We start from the raw sequence: 11,709 nt of genomic DNA, 5'->3' as shown, positions 1-11,709 counted from the left end.
GAAAACCATTTGCTTCAATGATTTCAATTAGATTCGTAAACGAGTTTAATTAAAGACGTATTAATTTTAAATTTAGGTTTTATGTAAAGGAATGTATTCGGAATCTGATTTTAACTGACTCTGAGGGAAACTAAAGGTCGTATTTCACTGCCTTTATAAAAATAGGCAAAATTACAATCAGGAGCGTTATATAAATGTCTTTCACTTTACAATATCCACTTCGGAGTGAAGGGTAGGTAACTCAGCTTCCAAACTTTTTTTATGCAGTTAGAAACTCGAGTAGTTGCAATGACGTAACAAGAAGTGAGCTAACGGCAATCTTCAGTGTAGATACGGCTAGTAGCATAGTCAAATGCACACGTGGTGGCATTTATGTGGACAGCAGACCAAATACTCAAATACATATTTTAAAATAACACGCTTACCAAACGTACTGAAGTAACATTTTCTATTCAAAGTTTCCAGCCAAGTAGCACCATCAAGTTTATATAAAAGGTTTGTATTGTCTAGTAAAATGCTCACACATTGGACATAACTCGTAAAACCTACTTCCCCATTTTTGCAGACTTACATTTCCACAAATCCGTATTTGGTGGGTTTTTTTGGCTAGGTTTATAATCCAACAATAAAACCGGAAGTCGTGGCCGAGTGGTTATCAGTCTCGCTTCGGAATGTCGGGTTATTACATCGGTTATTCTTGACTGATGCTCATCCCTCCAGTCAAACTGCGTCATAATAGCTTAAAATAGTCCACGACCGCCTCCTTCCATATCCTTTTTCATTCATTGTTCCTTCAGTGCCCGACCTTCCGACGACACATAGTATTAGGTACTGACAGCATTATACTTAAATTATAATTGAAACTGCACGAAACGTCGCAGAAGACTAGTCGGTACTTATGAATTGTGTTCGGGAGACCTCAGTTTCAAATTTCGGCCTAGCCACCGACAAAACTAACAACGGTTTCTTACGATTTCCCTGGATACTAATGTGTTTTGAAGTAGGCCACGACTTTTTCCTCCACTTCCTTTCCAATTCGGTAATAATTAAAACCTTATTATTTGAAGCTGTCTTTTGTAATCTGTGAAATGGTCGAATTAAATATAAAATAGCATCTTCCTGAACATCAAACAGATAATCTGAAACAATTGCAAAGTCGCAAAATAAAAATAAATAAATAAGTTAAAATAAACTGTAAAATACACTGTTATTATCATCAACGTCATAAATTATTATCGTTATTATCTTTGTAGGAATAACTGACTAGGCCTACTTCAGTATAAGTTCTGACTACGATTGGTTGATTTTAGTTTTGAATTTGAATTCGTATAATATTTTGACTGTTGTGAATGATTAGAACAGTTTAATTGACTAGGAATTAACAAATTAAATTTTAGAAACTTTAATCTAGATTTGGCTTTCCCAGTGCAAAACAAGTTAAAGAGACCGATTTTACATTAAAATAAATATAATTCAAACAAAAAAATTTGTAACCAAATATATTTCTTGTTTTAGGACTTGTTGGCAAAATTATTCCGGAAGCATCAAGAACACTCTAAATCCAAAATTGGTCTTGGTTTTTGGTAGTCTTGTAACGACGAAATGGTCACGGCCACAAGTATCTCAAGATCAATACAATACACACTGTATCAGGTACTTTCGTCTACATTAGTTCTGATTCACCACCTGCGTTCTACGTAAGCGGCCGGTGAGGTCACGTGTTTCGTCTCCCTACCTCGTAGCAATGTTCAGCTTACCTGATCTTACCCCGCCCGAAGACTCCGTCAAAATGGGCAGAGAGCATTGACATATTTCTGTAGAAATAGGATAATTTTGACTGCTACATTTACTTCTAAAGCAGCTCACGTTCGACCAGTAAACCTACCAGTGACAAAGCACGGGAGATTTACTATTCTCAGTAAATTGGTTTATGTATGACAACTGTTTCGCCGAAACTCGAATCGCGATACCATGTCCGGTGCAATATTTCATAACTTTACGTATTTATTAAAATTATAGAAAACTGCTTACGAAGTACGCCAATTTTATTAAGTTCTATGTCAATCACCGCATTATATATATTATCGAGACGTGACCGAATGATTCATTTTACAACAACACCTTAGAACAGGATGTTCAGTTACATTTTGTTTTTCATGCGAGCAAAGGCTATTCCGACAACTCAAGCATGATTTCGCTATTTCGTTTATAAAATGGCAGTCCTTGTCAGTCTCAAAATAGTCATTATAGTCTACATTCTTTTAGGTTGCCAGGATGTTTAAATTATGCACATAAACTTAAACAGAACACGACTTTTTAACTTTGGAAACAGAATCACTCACCTGAAACTAAAATATCAAAGATGTGAGTAAGAATAACACAAACTCTAACGTACAACAGGAAAAGAGAAAAATATTATTGAAACTACACAGCTGGTGTTAATAATCGCATGGCTATTATTATTTGTATCGTGAAATCTCGTGATACAAGTACATTTGAACTAAGAACTCTTAATACTGATAAAATACATTGGAATCGCGTTCTAAATCCCAAATACGAATGTAAAACGTTACAACTACAGAATTCTGCTTGCTAACTACGATGGTTTATAGGCGTATCAACTAATAAAGTTATTTGTTCCTTTACATTTAAGACTGCCTTGCACGGAAGAACCAAAGTTCAAAGGAGTAAAAGCCATCTTGAATAACACGAAAGATAAATACTTCGAGAAATTTAGATTCTGTAAATAAAAAGAATAATGGGATGTAATGAAACCATATGTACTATGGCTATGCAACACAGTTCTTAGTACACATATATGAAATCCGGCAGCTACACCCGTCTCATTCTGAAGCCCGGATACCTTAGAAGAGTGAACAGGTTCGAAACTAATAGAATACTCTCTTTTGCTATCATGTCTGGAGGGCACTCCGCCCCTCCCGACTTCCTATCAAATACGTTCCAGGGGATCTTCCCCTCGGGTAAAGTCGGCCAGAGTGTGTCTTCATGGTGCTTGGGGACACATACAATTTTGTAAAGTTCAGTTTCTGACACGTGACAGCCGCAAGTACGATGAGCCATGCATTTAGACAGCTCCAGCAAAAGAAGTATGGAAAGAAAGGGACGTATGGGTTAGCTCAGTTAAACTGAACTACCTTTAACCACTGCATCTAAATGTGAACTCCCACTATTCTTCCCCTCACTTCCCCTAACTTGCCACTCAGCGGCCACGTCTAAAAAACTGAACTGTTTCTCCCATTGTCTGCCGCATTACACTTATTAGACCAAACAACTGTTTTCTTCCTTCAACAAAAATATAATCAAGCAACATAAAACATTAAATAAAATTAATGCAGAAAGACTTCCACAAGCAAAGTTCTTTGGTGGCCCAACGGTGCACAATTTCATCTTCATAATGCACTAAATAACATTTTCTACGAATTCCTTAGTAATAAGACAATAGGTAGATGCAAAAGTGTATACATAATAGCGTGCTATTTGTGCAGTCTAGTTTCAGGGTTTAAGAGGGACGAAAGAGACGCGAGGAGGTGGACAGAATGGAAGGCGAATGAGAGGTGGGTGAAGGCAAACGATCCTCGCTTGTTCGTGGTGAGAGACTGACTCCCTATTGTGTGATCACGTCGCATTTCCTAGGCTGAATCGAAACACACACACACACACACACACACACACACAAAACCCGGAACCGTCACAATAGCTATTCAGTCTTTTAATCTCCTCGTACATTGTGTCCGATGCAAAGGGTTGCGTCGATAGTCCATGCGATGGGGCTGCGTGTGTAGGTGTGAATGATCTGGACTCTGCTCCGGCGGCAAACACAAATAAGCAGATGCTAGTGAATATACGGAGTTAGGTTAGGTTATCGAGAATGCATTAATACTTGCACTATTTCAACTGAACGTGGAACAAGAGTTCGTACGCCGAGCTATAGCTGCTGCGAGACAAAGAGTGAGGACAAAGATTGTTCTCTTCTGGATTGTTTCGCCGTGTAGTGGTTTCAGAGATGCCTTCATCAAAAGGGCGATGAATGATGATGGAGACAATACGCATTTCTGAAACTATCCAAGTGCATGGTGAAACTATCAAGGGGGCAGCCATCTTCATACTCGTCGCCCTGAAAACCTGAAATGTCACAAGAGTGAGTGAGATTGTGTGCTCCATTATAATTTCTGAATTAATTTTTATGATTTTGCATTCTTAATTATGTATGATATTTATTTATATAGTCAGTGATCACTCACGAACAAGACCATGAAACCTCCGAAAAGGAGGCGGCGAAAACCCACAACGTATTTATTTATATAACTTATTTATTGTAGACAGAAACTCCCTTTTGCAAAGCTGATATCATATACAGTATGTAGAGTCAGCGACGACTTATAATTTTTTAAACTTTCACTACATCTATCGAACATCGCGCAGAATGGCTAACTCTCCTGCTGTGTACACGGGCTTTCCCTTGTTTTATCATTGTTCTTAATTGTTATCACCAGCCACGTGTCTTCTCTAATCTCATTTACAACTTTAAAACATCTTTCCTGATGACGAGTAACTCACAAGGAGTATTTGTCCCTAATCTTCTATCCCAAATTCATTACGACGTAAATATTAATAGTTGCTTTGATATGCCTGTTATTATTTTCGTGGTTTGTTTTACGTTTTTGTTAGTAAAACTAAATGAATTTGTGTTTATTTCAATAAACACACACACACACGAGTACTCTGCAAATACTTTGAGTCTTTCACAAGAGTCTGTCTGAGTACTTAAACAGACTTGAAATTCAAGTGAATGTGGGGAACTGGAAACAATGTCCTTACACCGATATCAGCAGCAGCGATTCCCCAGTCGTCTACCGACAACGCTACTAAAGCCAGTACAACTCATAAATCCCCCGCTCAAGTCCCGGTTGCCGACGTACGTACTGTACTAAATGCCGGTGATACAAAGCGGAAACGTCAGTGGCACAAAGACATCGGTCTCGGAATAACTATAAGAGAAACAAAACAAAAGAACCACATCTTCCGTCTCGAACGACTTTTTACCGAGGCAGTAGTAGCGAATTTTATTAACCTTATTTTAAAATTACAGTTAACCTATTCAGGAATTTGTTACTGCTACACGGAAAAGACCTTAACTCGAGGAATTTCAGAGTTCCATATAATTTTCATATCTAGGATAGCATTTCTGCTTCGCATTCTGGATGTCGTGAGTTCGATTCTTGGCCAGTAGGCCGACGAAACTGACTCAGGATTTTCATGTTTATCTCAGCAACTCCCAGACAAATGCAAAGTTATTGCTCTAAAATAGGTCACGACCAGTTCCTTTCACATCCTCCTCAACAGATTATTTATAACCGTGTTTATATTGGACGCTATATAACTCACATTCTTACGAAATTGTCGTAAAATAAAACAAAATTTTGGCTCACTACGTTAGTTTTACGACGAAGCTAGGTCGGAAGATCTACATTTTGTTGTCAAAACATTCCGTCCATTAAGTTAAAAGTATAAGTGTGAACTGATAACTCGTTGTTACAAATAATATAATGTATGATTTGAGGTTTTCACAGCGGTGAGTTTGAAGATTTCTATTGAATAAAAATTTTCTTGGATATTATCCATCGTCTAGTAAATATAAAACGTAAAACGACGTTTCGGAGATGGGACTCTATCTCCGTCTTCAGGTTCCTACACAGTTGGCCCACTAGATAGAGCTAATCCCTATCTCCGGAGAAGATTTCTGTCTTCTGGGTTGTTGCGCTGTGTAGTCTGGTTTCAGAGGTCATACTACACAGTGCAACAAACCAGAAGACAAAAATCTTCAAATAATATAATATTAAAAACACTACCGGAATACTACGTTATAAGATTAAAACAGAAAGGCTGTTACTACTTCTATTGTTTTCTTACATTTGCGTACGTGCAAGACAGACCTATGGGAAGGTTCCTTACTCGATGAATAGGTCAGAATGCCACCGGAGTGAAAGAGTGACTTGTGGAAATGCTGATTGTGTGAATGCCGACTGAGCATTGGAACCGGTGATTGATAAGGTGGCATCATACATGCAGAACAGCAAGCTCACGTTGCCTGCTTGACTTTGCTTATAAACTTAATAAGGAAAAGTACAAATAATTCGAAAGAAAGCGGTCGTACGATTTATGTGGTGGGCGGCGCACAATCCGGGCTGCATTAAATAAAGACAAACTCGTAAACACCATTCGAGCACGGAGATTCAACACAGAGACCTTCTAGAAGCATTACAAGTCTGGTGCAGGTATCTTGACGATCTGTTTCCACATCTCTTAACAGCAGTTGGCAGAACACATTAACGACACAGATCCTGATGAGCTTCGGAAACGGGCTTTCAGGAAGTTCATCCAACGGCGGGACCTCCCTTGGTAACAGCCAGCCAGCCGATACCATCTCGTGCTGAGGAGGCGCTTCTCGTAATGAGCGAGAGAGGGAAGAATTATTTTGGAAACTGGCCCAGCAGTTAGAGTGTAAAGGCGGAGATTAGAACACGTTCTGTAACGGGAAATGAATCCGAACTTCCACCACCTATATTACAAGATTTAACTTCATAATAACTCGATATTATTTATTAGTTATATGCTACATCGTATCTACGGAAACAGTGAACTGGTTGTTAATGGGGCGAATATGCCTTAATTGTAACACGAGTGAAATCAATTCCTTGCTGCACCCATAATATTACTGCAAACTTTTATAATTGAAGAAATGGCAGTAACTTAGCTCTGGAATGAAGGAAGTGAAAATGTTTATCTGAATATCGAATACAAATCTGATATTACCAGGGTAATACAAACTTTAAATTTATAATATAATATTATTTAAATATTCTTACTTACAGTAAGATTATTTCGTTTAAAATTTCTAAGTAGACCGTATAATTCTTACATTTCCTTATAAAACCCTAGGTATTCACTGCCAAGATTTGCGACTGTTCCATAAATATAGGCTACTTCATAAGTTTCTCTTATATTTGCAATAGCATAACACACTCGGTAGCAAACGTCAGTAGGCCTATGCATATTATAATAAACTATATCCATGAGAAGCTGACTGTGGCTCAGCTTGGCAAGAAATTACGCACTATTTACGGAACTAGTAGGGTCATTATCTTATACACAGTAAACCGCCACTGATCCCTATCCTAAGCCACGTTTCATATCTCTCCCCTGCATGCTACATGCCCGTCAATCTACTTTTTCTTTATTTCACCGCGCTCATAGCCTAACAACTGTCGAAAAGCACAAAGTGTAACAATACTCATTCTTCATCCCCAATGCTTTCTCCCCCTTGAGCCAAGATACAGCGCGCAGCACCTTGTTCTCACCCTGAACACATTTAAGCCATGTCCTTCCCCAAAGTTTTGTAGACACAACATTTTAATCTCTAAATAGAAGCCAAGATAAAGGTTATAAGCTGAATTGTAGCTCGTAGGTTAGATATTACTTGAATTCAATCCGCTCTTAATTCCTTCGCAAATTTAATTTTGATTTGTTGATAAGGAAATAAGAGAAAAAGGCACTTCATTCTGCTACAAATCCCAGAAGAGTTAATTATAGGCCGAAACGAGTAAAATTATGGAGATAATATTGAAGTAAATGGTAGTGGAAACATAAGAATACGGAGGAACATACCACTGCAACCTTCAGGGTGATCTGTTCAAGGATACATTACCACTTAACTCGGAAATGGCAGCGATATGTTACTTCGAAACATAGGCAGCAACTTTCAAGACTACATGGCGCCAAAACTCAGAAGAATCCAATCGACAGGAAAATCCGTAGAGGCTTTTGAAAGATTTTTATTCGAGCCACAGACGGGTATGTGCATCATCCATGAGTTCAGGTCTGTTACTCGAGAAAAACATTTGGAAGGCTGGACCAGACCACTTTATAATAATATTTATTCTACAGTTTATCACCCAAATATCTTCCATCATTCCCATGAACAAATGAGAATAATATTATTAAAAACAGAACAGAAATGTCATTTAACTCGCTTCCATATTTTCGTAAATATCTCGTCCCGACGTCGCTCCGTCATCATTACGTTTTCAATAAACCTTGAGCACAAGGAACTTGGGCTGCAAAGCTAAGCAGTAGTCACAATAATTTTACTTGCTAGACGACAGACTTTGAATTGGCTCGCATTCCAGGCCGGAAATGAACATTAAAAACTAATGAAAACTGTCGTGGATGTGTTATCTGAGTTGCTGGGATCCTCCACGCTAGCACCAGCAGGAAATGGACCAACTCCCGCGATGCGCCATCTATAAATCTGGCAGAGGAACCTCGGTCTCGATAAAAGAAGTAGATAACGCGGTAACTACAGCTCGATCCGCGCGCGGAGAAAACCTGTCCTGCAAACTGCCTAATCTCTTTTCTTAAGTAAAGCACCACAAAGTATCCGCGACAGTAAACTCTTTAAGTCACTCCACTTCTTATACAACTTGGAACTATGATAATAAAAAAGTTTACAGCGTTCTTTGACTTCTTTTATAAAATTTCGTGATTTAAATGTACGTACGTAACATGTATTTCGAAATGCTATGCAATGAATTCTGGTGTCACACAATTTTCGATGTCAAAATAAGCTGAACATATGAGAAAATTGGTAGCTGACCCTTAATAAATACAGTTAATTCTTCTTCACCAAGCATTTATTGAGTTAGCTACGTCCAGTTCACACCCTCGAAATCTTTTCTTATAAGAATAACTTTAATGTTATCCTACAATCAGTGTAATATTCCTAACCAGCTTCTTCCCATGAAAATATCCGCAGTAATAAGTTTTATAAATTTTTCATGTCTCTCACGCGTTCTGCATGCCCCATAATCATTTTTTGGATCACCTTGATAATACTGGCTAAGTGTGCAAACTATGAAGCTCGTAATTATGTGACTTTCTACATCCCCACGTTAGGCTCTGTTTCAGCGACTACTCATTCAGCATTTTAAGAGCTGCCTTCCATTTCTGGAGGCCGCGGTTTGACTGAGTAAAGACACTAAGTTCCAGTATAGTTGTTTACAAGTGACAGTAATTGGTTTTAACAGCGATAATTAACAAATGATTCTTAACTCGTAATCTCAACGTAATAGCCTATACCAGTCATGATAAACTGTACACGATATGTGGCCCCTGATGTCCCAGTGTGAATAAATACAAAGTTTCAAATGCATGAAGATTTCTGTCTTCTGGGTTGTTGTGCCGTGTAGTCTGGTCGATGTTAACCAACGTTTCAGAGGTCATACTGCCTCCGTCATCAGGGCGATCGACCAGACTACACAGCGCAACAACCCAGAAGACGGAAATCTTCATACTCATCGCCCTGATGACGGAGGCAGTATGACCTCTGAAACGTTGGTTAATATCGACCAGACTACACAGCGCAACAACCCAGAAGACAGAAATCTTCATACTCATCGCCCTGATGACGGAGTCAGTATGACCTCTGAAACGTTGGTTAACATCGACCAGACTACACAGCGCAACAACCCAGAAGACAGAAATCTTCATACTCATCACCCTGATGATGGAGGCAGTATGACCTCTGAAACGTTGGTAAACATCGACCAGACTACACAGCGCAACAACCCAGAAGACGGAAATCTTCATATCATCGCTGTAAAACCTCAAATCTTTCAAATGCATTTCAAGTAGCTACTGTTCTACATTTCATTTAAATAAATGTGTTCCAATGAACTTTAGAAATGTGTTTGTTTGTGGGAAAATAGAGGAACTATAACATAACCTAATCATAAGCTTGGAATTGGTAAAAGGGGACTGTTTTGACTTTCACCACTTACGTGATGGCCTCCGGAACTGGAATCTCTTTTTCAGGCTGCCCTCAGGAGACACGGAGTTTGATACGCTTGGCCTACTCCGTGCTCCGAGCCGATGCACTGAATAGACAGTACAGAATGAAACTTGCAGAGAAAGAAAACAAAACACATGATGAGATACAGTTTTATTTTCACACTTATTCTTTGTTCCATTCTTGTTCCTCTGCTATTAGTTTTTTTTTCTCCCCATAGGAAAATTTAAATCAAGCAAGAGAAACAGGAAGACGACGTTCTCATGATAAGCCCCTAGAGCGAATGAATTGAGTGAGCAGTCTCTGCCTTGGAAGAATAAAGAAACAGATTTTACAGGGTCAGATGCACAGCTACGTCATTTATTAGTCTCTTTCTCCACATCAGCATCAACTCATACTATGCTCTACTGCGCAAGACGATATTTCCTACCCATATTTTACAACACCTTTGTCTCACAAATCAAAAGTCAACTGATCTTAGAAAGACAAAAATGTGTGAAATAAAAGTATTTTGCCATTTGAACAATATTACGCTATTTGTATCTCAATTGCGTCATGTTTGTGTTGATTCGAATACACATATTTATTTTGGCCGTCTATACACAAACTTATTAAAATGAGTTGTTAAAATATTATAATATTCACAATATAAATATAAAATATCAGGTTATCGTCTCCCGGTGTCAGACATGATACAACACATTACAACATGACAATAAACAACGAAACATTAACACCAAATCAATCATGAAGATGGATGGATTCACAAATGCATAAAATCAATAAATGCAACTCAGCTTAGTATATAATAGTTTATAAAATTAATAGAATTGATAACCTGAAGATGATGTCTTAGTACATCGAAACATGTCGTTTCTATTATGAAGGTGCCAAAATGGAATGTAATATCGTAATACGATAAAAAGAGCACCAAAACATAACATAACATATTTTATATATTTTATAATTATATTGTGAATGTTATAATATTTTAACAACTCATTTTAATAAGTTTGTGTATAGACGGCCACAATAAATATGAATATTACGCTATTTGTTGCTGACACTGTTAACTACGTACTATGTTCTCTCCGCCTGTACGTCACTCGAGTTAATTTCTATTAAAATTCACAACTATATGAAATATTAGCTAGAAAGTAGATCTTAAAATTATGACCCAGATGATTAATATTTTTATTTCTCACGTCTCTCTTGCCACCCAGCCATGTTGTCGTAACACACGCTTTGTTTTGCTTTATCTCACAGGTTCTCTACACTGTACCCTATTATTCTGCTCCCAGTTCCTGTTAATTATGCAACACAGATAACACAGCTTCGATCACGTTACTTCGGACTTTGACAGAATCTTGATCACGACATACGCACCACTTAAGGACATGGCGTTTTGAAATTTGTACACCATAAAACTCTACAGACAACAGACTAGGCGTAGATTGGAGATTACTATCCAGATTGATCGTAAAGAAATAAAGTATGAGGTTCTGGACTGCATTCAAATTGGCTCAGGACAGAGTCCAGTGGTGGGCTGTTGTGAATATGATAACAGACCTTCCGATTCCATAAGACAGAAAATCTATTGACCATTGAGCGACCATCAGCTTATCAAGAAAGCCCATGCTCCATGTAGTTAATTAAAGGTAATATATTCACTGAAAGCGCTCCGGCTGCAGTCACCGCCTGAAGAACATAAATTAGATTACCCACACACCATGAGCGCCTGATTTGTTGCCTATGGAGAAAGGCGTTTTGTATCTATAATGGGGTAACTGGATTAGAAAAACTAATGTGAAGATCGGATGATGATGATGATGATGAGTGACAGA

This window comes from Zootermopsis nevadensis, unplaced genomic scaffold (assembly GCF_977971745.1).
Source record: "Zootermopsis nevadensis isolate Lab colony 2312 unplaced genomic scaffold, Znev_1.0 Znev_ptg000024l, whole genome shotgun sequence".
Taxonomy (NCBI): Eukaryota; Metazoa; Arthropoda; class Insecta; order Blattodea; family Termopsidae; genus Zootermopsis; species Zootermopsis nevadensis.
The sequence above is the reverse complement of the archived record's forward strand: the minus strand, read 5'-3'. Positions refer to the sequence as shown.